This window comes from Phasianus colchicus, chromosome 6 (assembly GCF_987193195.1).
Source record: "Phasianus colchicus chromosome 6, bPhaCol1.hap1.1, whole genome shotgun sequence".
NCBI classification, from domain to species: Eukaryota; Metazoa; Chordata; class Aves; order Galliformes; family Phasianidae; genus Phasianus; species Phasianus colchicus.
Window position 1 is genome coordinate 41,487,085 of NC_143441.1, and position 19,309 is coordinate 41,506,393.

The following is a 19,309-nucleotide window of genomic DNA, read 5'->3' on the forward strand; positions in this document are numbered from 1 at the left end:
ATCTATACAGCTGTGAGAAAATTGTTCTTTGGGGGAAAACCCTGTCATGTTAACTTTCTCCCCTTGTTCCTGTAGGGCAGGGGCAAGATTCCTTGCTGTCTTTCACAGGATTTGAAGCTTTTCTTGTGCAGGGTAGAAAGCTAAAGCTGAAATCCTGGGTTAATCCCGTTATCTGCTACATGGCCTAATGCACACTTTGCAGAATTCACCTTCAAGCCTTCCCTTTACAGGAACAATTTCTAAGGCTTTAAATTGGAAGGATAATATCAACTCTTGTATCCCTCCTCCTCTTCTGAATTCCGCTTTGTTTTAAGGCCCACTATCTGAACCTAGAAATTCTGTTAAAATAAACTTTTCAAATAAGATATTTGTTACATTGTATTAATGTTACATTGTTACATTGTATAAGATATTGAGACAAAAGCAGAAGAAAACTAAGGAATAATTTTATCCTTAAATCCTCAAACAATTTTGCTCCAATAAAAATTCCATCCAGATAGGTACTTCACTGATTTCTAGTGATAATTCTTATGTGAACCAGAACTCATGTTTCTTTTGCCATGTGTGCCTCCCACTGATGTCTGTGTAAAAAACATGTGAAAGTGGAGCAGAAGTTTGGTAACTGAAGGGTTAACTAGCTGAAGTGTCCACTAGAGCTCTGTTATTGTTGGAAGGAAGTCGGTTGTATACTTTAGTGGAGAGCAGATTTCTAACTATTTTTAAGCTCCGAAGTGCTACAAATCAGAGCTTACTTCCTTTATATAGTCAATGGAGAAATACCAACTCCCAAATTAGATTTTCTGGGTTAAGTTTGAAGAACCCTACCTCTCAAGAGCAAGACAATTTTGATATTTCCCCGTCTCTTTTCTTCCATTAGAGAATGACATAAGCTTGACTTGGACTGAACACAAAAAGCATAGCTTTTGTGAGCATTGAAAATATGTACAGAAGTTAAATTTGTTTTCTATCTTCAAAGTGAGTGGTGCATCACTGCATGGCCAACAAAACCATTCTTTGTAGAGCATTGAAAATTATCCTACCTTTTCTCTTCCTGAGAAGGGTGGGCAAGTAACTATTACTGCAAAGTGCCTAAAATCTTCAAAAATAGAGTAAACATGGAGAGAAAGCTAAAATAAATTTATTGCCATTGTTCCTTCCACTAAAAGAACCAAAACTCTTAACCGAGCACTGCTGTGTGCAGCCAGAAAGGCCACTGGACCAGCATGGTGGAGGAGAACTGGAAGAAGAAATGCATGCTGTAATAGCAATGGACAGGTATATGAGAGATTTTTGAACTGGGAAAAATGTCTCTAAAACTTGGCACTTGATGCTGCTTGTTCCTGGGTTGAAGTCCAGCAGAGTGAGAGCAAATGAAACTGCTGCTGTTAGTTACACAGTGTTCCTACTCTCAAATTCACAAGAAACAAAATACACTAGGGAGACATTAATAACTCCCATTCAGACACTTGCCAAACAAGAGAGTATGATGATTTCATGTTTAGTGCAATCTAAGTGGTCTTAAAAAATAGAAGTGAAAGTCAGATTCACACATAATACAAAAAGAACTAAAGATCAGAAAATCTACTGAAAAATAAGAATTTACTGTCTGTGGCATTCTTAGTGCAAGTGTGAACTCATATTATTGATCTAGATAAATAAGACTCAAGTCATGTGAAAAGAGCCCTAAAATTGAAATAAAAATAAAGAGAATAGCTTAGAGATGTACAATCATGGAAAATCATACATTAAAAATCTAATAGCAGGGAAGGTAACTTTTGTGCATGTGTGTTCAACTTCTTGGAGACTGAGTGTCACCACTCTGGACTACATTTTCCTTTTATCAAGCAGAGTTTGTTGAAATTATTAATAATAACTTTATATACTAAAAATCTAGTTCAATAAATTATGGAAATTAATTTATTTTATTTAATATTTTTAGACATCTACGGTATAGAAGTCTACACCATGGTCAGCTCATTTCAGCTTCTCTATAGAGTCACTGGAACTAGCTCTGGGATACAGACCACCAAATCAAAGCTAGACGTTTGCTTCATGGTGAGTTTTCTCTGTGAGGTCAGGTGAATTCTACTCAAGGTGTCTGTCTTTCAAAAACAGATTTCTCTTTTAATAAGTGTTTTCAAATGAATATATTTATACTTAGATTTTCTGTTTAAATGATCTGAACATAAAATTTCCTGAGGCATTTACAAGAGATAACAGGATAAATCCTAACCTTTCAGTACTCATAACTCAACTCTGTCTGTAATTACTGATCTTACAAAAGCCATATCAAATTTCATAGTGTTGTTTTAATTTTGATAGTATCAGGAATTTTGTCATGAATAATTTGGTCTGCAAAGCACTTTATTGTTTTCTTTATTTATTTTTTTTTTAATCTCTGCACCAATGATAATTAAAAAAATTAGTATGTAAAATATATTGCAATGTATATTATTCATCGAAATCTAAATAAAACCCACTTTGCTTGTTCAATTTCTCATATGGTTGTACCTCTCCCATATGAATCTAAGAAACAATAATATTTAGAGATTAGTGTGCAAATGAATAGAAGTGAAATGTCATGGAGGGCAGTAAAAACAATACAGAAAAGGAATTGTTCTGATAGGGAAAATAAAGTAAAATAAAATGCCCAAAATGCACTGAGGCCTTTGCCATTACTTAACACCAGGACAGGATCCAACTGGCTCACTTCTTCTTAATCCCTTTTCCCTCTGACATGAGTGATCTGCTTTAGACTGGTAGTTCTCTATTCTCAGTTCGGATGGCTTCACGTGTACCAGACATGTGGTCTGTACAGTAGTTATCAAGTAAATTGTGGGTATGTTGGTTTGGATTGAAATGCTGAATGTGTGAGTCAGCTATGACAGGAATTTTCAGAGTCATGTTCAGACAGACAGCTCGAGTTCCAGGGAAACAAATGAACCAACAAAACAACAACAAACAAATAACATCAACAGCTCCCTTCATTTTGTAAATACATGCTTTCTTTCTTGTTAGTAGGTCACTCTTGATGTGTTAGTAAAAGATTTGTCCCCTCTTACCAGTTGTGAACAGTGTGTCCCAGGGTTTATTAGAGTGGTGCCAGCCTCACAGATGCAAAGTCAGTTGCTGACTTACAGCTGCTTTCAGGCTCATCACATACACACACACATATATATATATCCCATACACATGTTTACCTAAAACAATTGTAATTTTCATCAAGAAAAACAAAGTAACCATAGAAATCGTGACCAGAAAACTATGTGAGGAAGGGAAAATTAAACTTTGGTATACAATGGTGTTCATATTTGAAAGAGGGAACAGCGGTGATATTATCTTTGAAGTCTGTAGTGAGGCCACTCACACCTGGACAGAGAGATGAAGCTTGAAGCACAAACTTGGAGCAAATTGCACCATGACAGCTTCACACAAAGATGCAGCTTGTATGTTTGGAAGCATGGAAAAGAAACATGCTGTGTCTTGAAAGGTAAGCATTTGAAAGCCCAGCCAGTGTAGTCTTGATTCATTTTAGATAGGTTTGTGGGTAAAAGGGCCAAACTGTTTCTAGAAACTGGTTCATGTATTTGCAGTTTGACATCCATAGGTTAACACTGTGGTGCACATCACTTTCCACACTGATGTTTCTCTCATCCAGACTCCTGGATCTTCTTTTGTGCTCATTGCAGCTTTGCCTTTTATGGAATAAAATAAAAAGAGACTATTTTAGCTTTACTGGTAATAAATGAGCTATTGTTTGCTCTAGAAATCATGCAGAGTCCCAGCAATTGAAATGGTCTATTTTCTCACTAACATGGTGTCCATAGTCTGTCTGCATTATGTACTGCTGCTCTGGAAAGGTATAATGTCACTGTCATGGTGAATACTATAGTAAATATCACTCTAAACAGCATTAAGTCATCACCAAGTAGATGTTTCCCACTATGAATGTAACCAAATGAGATTTACTATATCTGGGCAGAGTATATAAATTATGTCAGTTGTCTAATATTGATAAGATGAAAAATGGTTTAAACACAAGGCTGCTTTCTACTGTTTTCTCCTGGCTTGACAAATTTCCACCTGCAGTGTTTATTCTCAGTGATTTCTGCGTTGTTCCATACAAAGCTGTGTGTATGTGGAATATCTTGAGTGGAAGGGACAGGAGAGCTGTTGCAGACTTACTGCAGATAGCCAATGCCTTTCAAAAACATATTGCTTTTTCTGGAATTGGATTTGTCTGGGGATAAATTGTCTGATGGGATAAATTATTTAAAGTTTAATTGTTTGGTTACAATTATGAATAAAGCCAGCAATTTCCCTACATTGGTTAAGACCTGTGGCCCTCTACTGCAGTCCTTCATTTCTAAAAGGAGTGAATAGAAGGTTATTTAGAAATGTAGAGAGCTGAGTAACTACAAGCTAGCCCACTCACAGATAAATATTTTTCTAGTGTAAGTGTTTGAGGGCTGAACTGAAATAGATTCTTTCACCTAAGTGACTGGATGGCTGAAGGGAAAGAGTCCAGGGTACTCCTAAGAAACTCAACAATGGATAAAGAGCTGGGAAGTAATTCCAGCTAAATTCCCATGGTGCAAAATACTCAACTGTATGGTTTATATTTAACCACATATTTCTTATCGGTTTCTTCTCAACTAATACTAACTTTTTTTTCTGCTGAAACATCTGCTGCTTTTAAATTACAGGTGGTACTCAGCTGCCAAAAAGAAAACAGATATTTTTGTCACCGTAACTCTCTCAGGGTATTTAGCCAGTGAGATTATCTTCAAGCTACCTTAGGATCTTCTATAACTAATAAATATTAGTCACTGTAAGGTATATTCTCTTTCCCTATGTCTCTCCCCATTGCATTTTGCGATTGTAATGCTTTGCTCAAGGAGAGGCAAAGTAATTGTTGTTGTTGACTACATCAAACAACATCACAAATAAAGGAAGAATGGATTCCAGACTTCAGTGAAACACTTTAAATGCAAAACTGATTCAAACTAATTATCAGTATCTCCAAACTACCACCATATACTTCAAATGATAACTGCAACAGCACAATTAATAGCTCAAAGATAAAAACAGAAATGACGAGTACAAAAATCTAATGAAAAATATTTGAATGAATTGCAGACATTTTCCTCCACTGTAATAATGAAATCTAATGTAGTCTGTGAGTATCATATAATTGTTCATACATGTTTCTAAGGGTCCTTCATATAGATGTGGAGCTCTCACACTGACTCATCCTCCCATCAAACAGATGGATCATTTCACTTCCAAGAGTTTAAGAAAATGAGACTGTCTCTTAGAACCAGATGGAAGTGAAGGCAGAAACAATAGCAGAGGAGAAAAGTTTATATTCTTTGTACTTTTTTTTTTCTTTTTAAGTCAGCATAAATGAATAATGAAAGGAAAAGATGAAGAGTCTCATCAGGAGAGATGAGACTTTTCTCAAGACGAGAAAACCTTTTCCTTCAGTTACAAGGCTGCTCTCAGATACACCTACCTTTGCTTCCTTGGACAAGCTTTCTCTTACCTGCAGTTTGTTCAGCTGGTGAAATTTCTTACTTTCCCTCAAGAGAAGATTTGCATGGAGATTTTATGCATAAAAAGCCTGAGTAAATTCACAGCAAAAAAAAAATATAATTAGCAGACTTTCTGCCATACTAAGTCTTCATGATCTTATTTCTCCATGTGGTAACTTGATATCTACTCAGCTATTTCTGCTCCCACTGCAAAATTTTTTTTAATAACATATATGCGCTGGACTATGAAAAGACATTCTTCAATACTTGACTAAAGCCCTGGGATAAAAGAGCTCTGTTAGGCATTTTATAGTGCTATTAAGAAGAACAATGAATTACAGCATAACTCTTTGTTTGGAAATATTTCTTTACAGAGAAAATTAGAGATAGAAAATTATTAAGAATAATGATATAAGGAGTGTAAGATGATTTCCTAATTCCTAGAGATACCCAGCAGACCCTCTCATTACTTAGTAATATGACCTTATTTAAACATTATTTCTCAGTGAAAAAATATTTTAACATATATTAATCACAGAAATATTTTTTGTCTGTTGACTTTTCAACATATTTTTTTTTTACATAATCTGGTCTCTACAAACTTTGCAATGAGTGGAGCCATGTTCTATAACTTTCTTGGAAAATAAAACTTGATGGAATATTTAATTAGAGTCTTTCTCTATAATGGATGCCCAAGAGTAACATCTGGCAAATATAAAAATAAGGGAGATTACAACCCACTAATTTTATGAAATTCCATTGGCGTTAAGCCTTATAGAAGTACTAGCTTCAGACTTCAAGGATAATGAATAAAATGAAGAAATTATTCGTTTTTAAGTAGAAAAAAATTTTGTAATGAAGATATCTTTTAAGTTCCAAGATTATTATGGAGAAGGAAAATGTTTTCACGTTCAGAGCTGAAAAATGCTGCTTAAAAAGCAATATTATTTTAAGAAATTCAGGTACTGGCCAAGTGCAAGCCCTCTGGACAGACATTTGCCAGCATATTATAAAGAACTAGATATAAAATTTGTCTTAGACCAATTAACAAATATTTTAGCTAAAAAGACATTGGTAAGAGAGTATGCTTTCGAAGAACAGCTCTTGAGGGAAAGAATGCCCATCAGACAGATTCCAATCTCCCCTGTTCAAGTTATTTTGAACCAGATTCCTGCTTTCTGTGGCTTGTAATAAGAAAAATGCTCAGAATATAGTTTTCTGGTTCTGTGATTTCATCTACCCCTCCACTTTGAAAATAAACTATAAATGACTTTGTTATGTTGTATTAAATATGTTATAGAGAGTTTGTGTAATTAAATCCAATTCATGTTATTATGAAGTAAATCTAAGATATAATAGAAATACTGTATAGGACTTGACCAGCTATTATTTACAACTTTCTTTGTGTTTTTTTTTTTGTTTGTTTGTTTGTTTTTGTTTTTGTTTTGTTTTGTTTTGTTTTTATCTTGTACACCTTGTATTTGCACTGTTTTATGAGACTTAAACTTATTGAAACCATTGAAAATGTATCCACTAGTACCAATATCCTATTACAAATTCTTTTAAAATTTAAGTGCTTTCAGAAATATTAATATTACCCTATTAATCGTTAAATACGTCAATCACCACCATTTCTGCAAACTAAAGCATAAATCTCAGAGAACTGCAAGCGTGGCAGACAGAAGAACTAACAATAATCAATAAACAGCCTGTCACCCAGGATTCTCTAAACATTTCTAATTAATTCTGTTCAGAAAATACTGAACAACAGAAATGGAGAAAAAAAAGACTATTTACATCTCAACCAGAAAGCCCCTCATTAGACCTTTTTAATTGTCAATAATGCTGATTTTAAATTGCTTTTAATTGACAGTTAAGTACTTGTCTAAGTCTTGTCTACTTTAATTGCTTTATTTTATTTTGGTTTAAAAAGATAAATAATTTCAAACTTCTCTTATGAAACAAATAAGTAATAATTGTAATTCATGACCAAAACTGTTAACAAGATAATATCAAACAATTCCTCCTTAAGGGAATTCTCAGCGATGGAAAATATATAGCCAGACATAATATCTGCCACAAGCCCTAAAATGTTCCATCTAAATCTATACCACTAATCAATTCATGATCTTGTTTTCCACCTGTCACTTTCATTTTGTATAGTTTTGTCCAGGTTTTAGGTCAGATAACTGAGAAATCTTACTGAAACAACAAATTTACCCTATTTTTAATGCTTGAAAGAGAAAGTTTCTCTTTATAAAATTTTGCTCTCTTTTAAAAATTTTATAAAATTTTTTTTGAGGAAGAACAAAGTAGAGAAGCAATAGTATTAGATGAACACTTCAACTTTTTCACTACATGTCTGAAAAATACCTTGAATTAACCTATTTGAAATTTTCTCTCGTTAGTAGGGACAGAAGGAAATTGCATAAATGTTGCTTTGAGCCTAAAATGATATAATATACTGTACAAAATAGACCATTTGTATCTTTTTTTTTTTTTTTCCTTCAAACTCTTGAATCACTGCATCTCATTTCTTATCTACTCACATTTAAGTTTAATCTAATATCTTGCCAGACAGCTGTCACTTCTTATAGCTACTTTCAGAAAGCTGTGTGTGTACTGGGCACAAGCATGCTGTGATTTATAGCAGCAGCAGCCTGTTGGTGGAATTCATTTAAATCATTTAACTGACCTTGCATTACTTAAAAGGAAGGGCTCACATTCAACCTTGTTCCCCAGAAGTCCATATTGTCTTCATAGAAAATAGAAGTCTCTAGAAAGTGATTTCTCTAGTACCAAATTGAGTATTATTTACCTGGGAGAGGGAGTGAATCTCTCTTTTTCCTTCAGCTTTTATGAGAATACAGATAATTGTCCAAAACAGTCATGTTAATCTTATGTATCTAAAGACTGATGGAGGTTTTTCTTGCTCAGATGACTGGGACTATATACTAACTGCTGTGAGTGAGAAATGAATTTTACTGGGAATTTTTAGGTGAATGTCTCAATTCAGAACCTAACTGAAATGTGTTAAAAATAAGATTTCACCACGGGCATTTGGAAGAGAGTAAAGTCACCTTTGGCTTTAGAAAGATGGTGACAGCAAAAAGAGAGTAGAGCAGAGCTTCTATAGAGCATGGGGGAATTTTTTTTCCCTCTTTGTAAATTGAAGTAGCAATGTATCTCAGGAGGCTCTTCCATCTTCTTGATTGATGAGGTAAAAAAATGTTTCAGCTGTATTGATCTCATTTATCTGCCATATTTGATGATGTGGTGCAGAGGAACAGTGATAAGAGAACAACAAAGAGTGAAGAAGGAGCAGTAATGAAGGCAGAAGTGCATGTACGCTGATTATACGCTCTTCCTTGTTTCAAAGTATGGTCCAAAGAGAGAAACAAAATTTGCTATCTAGGAGTTGGGTGCAAGGCATTTATCAACCCATCCTCTGCTTAATCTGCAGGTTCAGTACTGATTGTGTGCAATGCATGTGAAGCACCTGCACCAAGTCATGGAGCTGATTACAAATGTGCTGACTTCAGAGGTTTTGGGACAGTTTCAGAGTTGAAGTCACTCCTTTATGTTTCTGCAATGTTCAGAAGAGCAAGGAGGGAGCTGTGAGTCCTGCACAATGAATTCCTGGTACACAGCAGGTAGGTGGGTCCTAGTTAATTATTTCTGTTTTGTCTTGACACGCTAAAACACTCTGCTACAAGTTCTGCCTTCCCCTTTCCCCATCCTTTCAAAAAATCTACAACTGCTCTTTATTTGGAAGGCTCAGAGATGGTATTTCAGTGGTGATTACTACCCAGTGGTTGTACGTGACAACTTGTAGCCTACTATTATTCTCAATTTATGTCTATCACCAATACTTTATGACTGCATCTGCACTTACTGTCAGCTGAACAATATTTAATTGCTTGATATATAAGTTCTGTCGCATCAACAAACACACAACCTCAGGCTCTATTATGCTTCCAGTGATCTTCTTTCTTCATTATTTGTTCTGCTGCTGGAAATCAGAGTTTACTATAATATGTTCAGTGCTCATGAACAATAAAATCATAAGGTGGTGTTAACCAGAACAAATTCTTGGCTGGAGCATAAGTTACTTAAGAGAAAGCAATTAACTTCATTTCTCCTTAAGGAGACATCTTGTTCTTTTGTATAGAAAAACTATATTTTCTTGGCCTATGCAGATCCTCCCTCGTCATTTTAGAGTTCTAGTGGAGATGAAAGATCTACATTTAAAAATGTATTAGTATCAATTTAAAAAGTTCTGGAAGGTGCCAAAGTTTAAATAATTGCGCTTATGTTAAAATTTCCAGAACTATGAGTGTATTGGCAGTTGTATTCATTGGCTTGTCTTCAGACTTAAAACTAGAATATGTATTTATGAAGCTGAGCTTTATGCACAGCTTAAGCAGTATGTGGAAAACATAGCTTTTACGAGCTATTTATTGTAAATAAGAGGAAAGAGCTCTTCAAGACATTTTCTAATCCAATGACTAACTGTTGTATTACAGGAAATAAGAAATGATTCACAAAACAATTTAAAAATATAGAAACTCTACTCATACACTCAAGAAATCAAATGATAATAATAACAGTTGTAGCTGAAATGCTAAGTCACATCTTGAAGCATTGATTGAGTACCTAGTGGGAAGGCAACCCGAGGGAGCTAGGTGCATGCAATGCACCTGAGTGACTGGAAAGGATGCAGCCAGGACCTATCACTTCCTAGATCTCATTTAAGGGTTGGCAGTGGAGGGAAGGCTACCCACTGAAGATCCTTGTGTATTTGAGGCCTTCTACGCAGCTTCTTTCCTTTGTTTCTGTGCCCATGGCTGTTGTATTTGAACAAATCCTGGCAAATCCTTCCTCGTAGCCTGGAACTCTGCTACTTTGTTATCATTGTTGCACTTTCCATCATATTACAGTATTGCGAATATAAAATAATAAACAAAGATGAATTTTAGCTCTTTTCAGTTGTAAATGAAGGTGTATATGAAACAAATATATAAGATGTTCTTTAGATTCTTTACTTTGGAATATGTGACATGACTCTTAATTGGCTTTCAGAATATTTGCATCATAATTTGACTGAATGATGGCACCAGTATATTACCTCTTACCGTCCTGTAAATATCTTTGTAATTCCCAAGAGACAACCTTTTTTTTTTTTTTTATCTCCAGTGAATTTCAAGAATTCTCACAGCGTTCTGTGTCAGTAATTCACTGTTTTCTAACATACATTATCTATAACTCTCACTGCAATTTGAGCCCATTATTTTTTATTCTATGTCTCTCAGACACTGAGAACAGGCTATATCCTTTTCTCTTTACAACAGTTATACTGAGCACAAGATGCAAGTTAGTCATGTGGCTAAAAATGCCAGCTTGCTAGAAAGTAATTACAAATCCTGTTCTTGCATCTCATAAGCCTTGTACTAGCATTTGTTTTAGTGGAGATGATAGAAAATGGAAGGCTTGGATTCTGATTAACCATTCATTCAAATAGGCACAGTTCAGGTTTCACTGGAAAGAAGTGAAAACTGAAAATTACTCATTTAAAACTTTCTTAGGAACACGAATGAATTGCCTTGGGCTATATTCTTATGCATGTGTATATATTAAAATATTTTTATTTCAAGTAACTCCCTCCTATCTCTAATTGTGTCCTGTAGATTTTTATGTCAGGTAGTTACTTCCCTAGAATCTTAAAAAATTGTCAGGTTTTGTCTAAAAATATACTTATTTTTTAGAAACCTTACTTGTTACTGCAAAATTAATCAGCAATATCAAGGAAGTAATTTTAATGATGATTGCTATTTTAATGGGAGCATATTTTTAGCTAAATCTGAAATGCAAAAAGGCTTTATGGTTTGGTGAAACTTTAAGTGAGTACAAAACTGTAATACATCTACCAAGCATAGATATCTATTATCTTAGTTCAAATTACTAAGGTATTTATAGAACAGACCAGCAAGTGGCAGTACATGTTGCATATAAATCATGAATGATAAGACTAAAATTTTTCAAATGAAACTAAATAGACAGTCAAACAACCTTTAATGTACAGTCTTACTAATTTTAGCTGCCTTGCTAAGAATTGTAAAAGCTTCATTCCGTATGACCTTATTTTCCTGGAAGGAGTAAGCATTCCACATTTTAGGAATGGTAGGAAAAAAAAACTCTCCTGTAACTGGTGGGATGCATTTGTGCCTCTGTTAATCAAAATGTATGTACTCTAACATTAGCTGAGATTGGAAGATGAAATTTTCCAGAGACTGTAGTGTTATAAATTACCATGACTCATAAGATATTCCAATAAATAATCCCTGTCTAAGGTTAGCATATTGTAATGGATGCAGAATGCTTACTCCAACAGTCTTTGATCTCAGTATCTCTTATGTGAACTCTACTTTATGAAGTTTATTTTCATAGTTGAAATGTTAGGTGAAATCATAATATTTACTACTACAGATTTGTTCAAAGCTTGTGTAATATATTGCTAGGCAACATTCAGTGAGGGGAAAAAAGAAAAAAAAAGTTGTCTTCAGTCAGTCAGTTAGTTAAGAGAACAAATAATAAATATGTGTTTTTAGATAATATCCTCCTGAAAGCCCTAGTTGTATGGATATGTGTTATTAATGGAAGTATGCTTTTCTTCTCCAGAAATATTTAGATGAATGTAGCTTGTGATTATAATGACTGACAACCTTTGACATAAAAATAATCTTCATACCCTAAAGGCAGAAGTAAGAAAAAATAACACAGGGAACCCTTGGTATCTTGAAAGAACAGATCATCTCTGCCTCATGGATGACACCGTCATAGGTGAAGGAGGTACATTTCTCCTGGGGCCCTTTTAACTCATTCCCTTCTAGTTTAGGATATCAGAGTTCTAAGGACTGCTGATTTTGAATCTGAATGTTGGCATGTGCTTATATCATGTTGTTCACAATATAGCTGTCACATTGAGGACAGCATAGAAATTATCTTTTTCTTGTATTCTTCCTGGAATTGAAGGTTATCGTGGCACAGCTTGATTCCTTCATAAAATAAGGCAGTCCAAGCATCGCATGAGACACTTTTTTTGTGAAATGTAATTGAGTTGACTGAGGAAATATGGACTACATTGTCTCAAATTTCAGAAGATGCACTTTTAGATTCCCAGAAGCAGTATGCTATATAATTCTTTTGTACAGTGATCCAGAACCAGGAATATATTCAGGTGCAGTAGGTCTAGGATTCAGACAATGTTCTGAATGTTGTGTTTTATTCCTCTTTTTTTTCTGTGTTTCATCCTGTTTAAAGAGTTCTCTCTGTCTCTCCTAACAGTGTTCTACTTTGTTTGGAATTATTTTTGAGAAAGCAGAAAGACAGACCATGACTTTTCCTCACATAAATGAAAATCATTAGGCTGAAAGGGTCATCCTTTATTTTCTGAATAAACGTATCCTATTCAAAGTGAAATATACCCAAAGGGAGGAACAAGGAAACACGCACCTGAATATGTATAAGACTACTGACTATACATGTTTTCTCTGTGCACTTAGTGAAGTACACTTTTTCTGTGCTCTTAGATGTAAATGTCTGTTTGAAGCTCTTGGAAGAATGTTTTAAAAGCTAAATAATGGGAGTGGGATTTGGGAGAAATTTTGCATGTTGATTTCAAATGGGAAAAGCTGCTCTTCTCATCCCATAGTTAGGAAATTCTTCTTTGTATTGACCATGATGCAAACCTTTTCCACAAAGTTCTTACTTAGCCATTGATTCCCAGCCTCTGCTATTCTATAGGGTTCTATTGCTCCAGATATGGAACCTGTGTTGTTTGGTTTTTTTTTCTTATCACCTCTTCTCCAGTTTATTTTGGATCAGTACCCAAGTGTATCAAGATTCTTCAGACTGAGTATCTGTTGTCATTTGATGAGATTTATTGGTCACAGGGCTGTATCTGATCAACACCATAAAAGCTGGGGGGAAGAGAGAGAAGGCTTTCTTGAGCCTTATTTTATAATACATCCCTCAGAAGAAAGAGATAAAATTACTTTCATTTGACTCATTTTTCCATTTTATCATATAAGCTTTTTAATAGGCTGTTACACAAAAGGTTGACAGCATTATGAAATTAAGTACATTTAGAGTATTCCTAGCGGTATAAGTGTCTCAAAGATTTTATTTAAGATCCCACAGAAGTAAAACACAGATACCTAGATGATCAGGCCATGAATACATTGAAACATTATTTGTTTGCAGGGATATTTATATCCATATTTCATCTTCATTTCCTTTCAGATGCTAAAGAGGATCTGAAAGGTTAAGGCTCTATCTGGTTATGCTTTCTGAATGTGGTTCACTGAATATGATCTCAGTTGCAATTTTGTTGCTTAAATCCTATGTTAGATTTTTGGCTAGGAGCCTTCTCTAATTCAAATTTAGTGATATATAAACCATTACTTTTTCCTGAGGCTGCACAGACATACACCTATTCCTACTGAGAGCTTCGGCTAAAAGATAACATCTAGTCTGCAATGACTATATTTAATAGGTTAGAAAATGTCAATGTAAATAAGACTCAGACAAAACTAATACAACACTTCTTAGGGGCTTATCATAGCCCTACCTACCTACAGAACACTGAATAATCAGTTACCATGGCTGAAACGTCATAGTGGGGATTCCAGTCTTTCAGAAGGAAAGATTTACAGCGCCACATAAATTCTTTTTCTTACTATAACAAAGGTAAGGGAATCCCCTGAGTGTGTGGTAGCTGGTAATATTTATTTGGAGATATTTCACAGTTAGTATATCCAGGTGTGCTTTCTGATTCAAAGCTGAGGTCAATAAATGTGATGGAAAATATTAGCAGAATCTTGGCTGGATTCTTTCAATGACTTTAGGTATCTGAATAAGACTTTCCTACTGGTACAATATCTTCTTTGTTCTCCTTCCCCCAGCTTTTACACACCCTCTAATTACATGGCAGAGGGAGATTAAAAGAGAACATATCCTGCAGTTATTTTCCTCTGAAACAATGATGAAACATTGAGAAAATAATAATAATGTGGCAAAGAGTGAAGGAGTAGAACAACTACATGATAAAAGATTATTTTATCTGCTAATATTCCTTCCACAAGAAAAAAAAGGGTCATAGGCTAAAATGCATCAAACCAACATGTCAAATTAGGAAAAAAATACAAAAGTTCAGAATGAACAATAAATAATATACATAACATATACAGAAATTAAAATTTGTTAGAAATGACAAAGTTATATGATTACATTTAGTTCCCTTTTTCTTTTTTTCCCCCCTTTTTATTAAAACAAAATATGTCTTTATTTTCAAGGTTGAGTTCTCCCATCACTGTAAGTTTAACAAGCAACAAAAATGTTAAGCTGGGGGAGCTTTAATGAATGAATCAGCAACAATTCATTACTATATCAGGAAATAAAAGAAACCATGTATACAACACAAATACCATCAGACCCCAAAGAACAGCTCCTGGATCCTATGCTGGGTGCTGCTCTCATTCTCTCTGTAGTCAGTAACTGTTACGCGAGCTATCAACAATTCATAATCAGAAACTTTTTCATCACATATATTCAGGGGAAAAAAAAATTCAATGTAAAATTCCAGTAAACTGTACTGCAAGTTTCATGGATCAAATAAAAACCAGACAAAAATGTCATTTAGGTCAGTACTTAACAGATATGGTACAGTTTGTGGTCTGTGTTGTTTTCTACTGAAAGAAAAAGAAGAGACCTGAGAAAAGTAAATTGCTGAAGGGTAGGAAAAATGTTATGTTGAGCTTCTAAATGTAGAAATCTTTTTATTTTTTCTCCACCTTTTTTAATAAAAAATATTACTATCTGTAAGAACTATCCAGATATTTTTGTCATGGAGTCTTGTTGACCTTTTCCATTATATTGAACATCCCATTCCAAATCTGAAATATCAGAAATATGTCCTTATTTATATCTAATACAAACAGGAGGGGAAAAAAGCACAAATAAATAATCACTACACCCATATAATTTAAAATAATTCATTATTAACATATATAATTCCCTGAATAGCAACATATTAATTTTATGACTACTGCTAGATTATTTCTCACTCTTTTCCTCTCCAGAACAGTTCTACTTCATAGTTATAACTGTTTGTGAGAATAAAGATGCATTGAAGTGACATATTATTGTTACCTGTTCACTTATATATATATTTTTTTTGTTTTGCATTGCTGTTGTTGTGGAAGTGTGCTATGAGGCGAAAATGAACGTGACAGAAAGGAAGAGCAGGAAGGAATAAAAGAATGAATTTACGAGGAGGCTCTCATGAGAGCTTCAGAAAAAAAGCCTTTTTTGACAAGCTAATCATTTGAAAGGTTGTTTTCCCCATATTTTCTTTTATTATTATTATTGTTATTGGTTGGTTTATTCATATAATATTGATTCATGTTCAGATTTATGAATAACACCACTGGAGCAAATGGAACAGAATTGATGCTGAAAACTATTTGAAAGAAATAATTTCAGAAATAAATATAAATGTTAAAACTTCATAATTGAAATTTGACTTTTTACAATCTTCAATTTTAATAAGCATCAAATCCTTCTTCTGATTGTTTAGAGTCATCAAAACATTTCATTCTCAGTTCTGCACAAATAAGGTGGATATATATGACATAATTTTTAAAATTAATTTAGATTAATAATTAGTAATTAATTTTGGAAAATGTATCTCCTGGTAGGATCTTAATGAAGAAGGATAGGAATTAAATCAATATTGTTTGTCTTTTTCAGGGTTCCTACACATTTGTTTGTTTGTTTGTTTGTTTGTTTATGTATGTAGTTGGTAGCAATGAGGCTGCTCTACAAGCACTGTTTGAGAAATCCAATGACCTTTCTCTATGAACACTGGATAACACTGAAAAAAAATACCTCTTGGCTTAACATACCAGAAAACGTATTTTGTTTGCTTTTGAAAGATGGATATTCTTATTTCAGAGGTATTTTATAAGCCTTATTGTTATCCAGAAAAAGCATGCACATGCAACAGTGAAAACCACCCACCTATGTGTCAAAGAGGGCATACTCTTTTATTGTACACTTCTACAGCATTTTCAAGAAGAAACTCCACAGTAAAAAACTACCCAAGCTGTACTTGAAGAGGTTATTGATTCTAGATTTATGAGTTTTAGAGTCTTATTGCTGACAAACACACCCCATCTGTGACCACAGCTGTTGTCTTTACTCCCAGGGGACAAAAGAAGAGGAATTGCAGCAACATAAGTAACATCTGGAAAGGCATGAGATTTCCTGCTTATAGACCTAAATAGCTATGCCAGCTCCTCTCTCAGCCTTCAGCTGAGATACAGTGTTTGGTGTCTCTAAGTTATTGTTTGCCAAAGTGATATATAAATTGTATTTGTTTGTGTTTATAGGCATGTCTATATATTTAAGTATTTAGAGAGCTATGATTTTTCAAATCTAGAAGGCAAAATGAATACTACAGGTATGTAGTAGGAAATTACAGTTTTTAATGTTACTATTCCTTTCTCTCAGGTTTGTAAAATAATAGAAAATCGTATTTACATAACTAATGGAAAAAAAAAAAAGTGGAATATACAAGTGTAAGTAAGTTAAATATCTTTCATAATAAAAACACAATTCACTTTAAAAATGAACAAAAAATTAAGACGGCAGCACATATGAGCTATAAAATGTTGCATTTGATGGAGAATAACTATGAGGTCACTGATTCAAGTTAAGACATTATGAGAAAAACTTAAAAAAATAGTAAGAGAAAAGATGAATTAATAGGGCACATAGCTAACATAACATATATATAACACAACATATTTCAGGTATATGAAGAATAAGAAGTCAAAGATTGAGAAGCTAGTGCTTCTAAGAGACAGAACAAAATAATTTATTAAAGAGAATGTTCAGTTGAGACAAAGATCAGTAATTTTCCTCAGTGTCTGCATGAAAGATAGAGAGATGGTACCAGAAGCCAGAAAATTATTTTCAGAACAAGGAAGAAGACATACTATTGTTGAGAGACATTCACATTTCTGGAAATTATTGTTGTACAGGTGAGTGGTATCTTTTTCAGAAAACTATAGAAAAATACATAAATGCAGCTTTTACCAAGCAGGAACACAAAGATTCATGAATGAAACAGGGCCCAACTGAATTTGAAAAACATTGTGCCATGTTTAAAAAGTCAGATTATGAAGTACATCAAAATGCAATGCTTCATTAATTATAAACAGATTTTTGCCTCTATGTATTCCAAATGAATTGGAAATTATATTTACTTGCATATATTTGGTGTCTACAAATCTTTCCACCCTTTTAAGCATTAATTTCTGTGAATACTGTAAATGTGTTTTGTCAGTAGGCAATAGAAATCAAACAGAAAAAGGTCCTGGCAAAGTCAAAGGTATTTTCTTAAATAAATCCCATTTCAGATGCTAGCATATAGTAGGGAAGAAAGGTTCCTCCAGTAGAGGAACTGAAGCAGACATAAATGTTTTTGGTTGTTGTTTTTTTGTTTTGTTTTGTTTTTGTTTTGTTCTGTTTTGTTTTTATATTTGGCTCTGGAAGTACTACGATAACCCAGAGGTGTAACTTATTCTGATATTTGAAGACTTCTGAACATATAGTGTCTGCTAGTTGGATTTTTTGTGTGCAGTATGAGCATCTAGAATTTCTGCAGACATTGTAGTGACATCTTCCATTTATCTGGAATGTTACTTAAGACAACATACAAGCTTTTAGAAAACCTGCACTAAATTTATGTAGGAAAACAAGAACTAGAAACTAAAGACATGCATGATCAAGTACTTGAAAGCTTGTCTCGGATCTTATTCCCACAGATACAAACACGGTTGTTCAAACTGAACATGCATGTCAAACACATACTTGCTGAAAAGCCAATAAAAGTATTTTGATACTTGGAAAATATAGTAAAAAGATCATAATGATATACTGGCAATTTGTTATGGAAATGCAAACAAGCAGATTGAATGGAATGTGAATGGGGCTATTGTCTCTACTTGGAAAAATACGATACAAAAAATTATGTGATTCTGTGGAAATAAATACTGAAATAATTACAAAAAATTAATCAAGTTAATCATAACTATTTGGAATAGAGCAGTAATTGAAGCCCATTTTAAACTAGTGCAACACAGTAGCAATTCAGTCCCCCTTTCTGCATTCACTTTGTCTGTTGCAAACTTCCATTAATGTCAGTGCAAGCTTAAACACTTCAGTCAGTATGTTACTAGTGAAATATTTCTGAGAACAGCAAACTAGTTTAGTTGAGGTGACCACTGAAAAGCCCTCATATCACCTCTCATTTTTTCACTCTATAGACCAGTATCATGTGAATACCAAGTCATCCATAAACTGAAAAAAAAAATTATGAAAAGAGGAACAGGGAAATCAATAAAAGTGTAAGAAAGCAATAAAAATCAAAATTGCTTAGAAAAAGAAAGACTGGGGAGATATATTAAATACCTTAAGCACATCAATAAAGTGAAAGATATACTTCAAAATAGAATGAGAATTTAATATAAATCAAATGAGAAACATATTTCAAAATACAGATTTGAAAACTAAAGGCATTTCTAAAATTTCTGCCAGGCCTCTGAAATTGGGACCAACTAAAATTTCTGCAGCTTTAACCCATTCAAAATACATTTTGTTTCTTTTTTGAGGAATGTTTTTTGTTTTGGTCTTGAAGCTTTTGTTTGCCT

The 19,309-nt window shown here is 33.9% G+C and overlaps 1 long non-coding RNA gene across 1 annotated transcript; it reads left to right on the forward strand.

The window, feature by feature from the left end:
- Positions 1-1,988: 1,988 nt before the first annotated feature.
- LOC149917566 (uncharacterized) lies at positions 1,989-16,852 on the forward strand. The gene is made up of 3 exons (XR_016467580.1): positions 1,989-2,055; positions 8,998-9,187; positions 16,801-16,852. It is a non-coding gene; the product is annotated as an uncharacterized LOC149917566 (long non-coding RNA).
- The last annotated feature ends 2,457 nt before the right edge of the window (positions 16,853-19,309 follow it).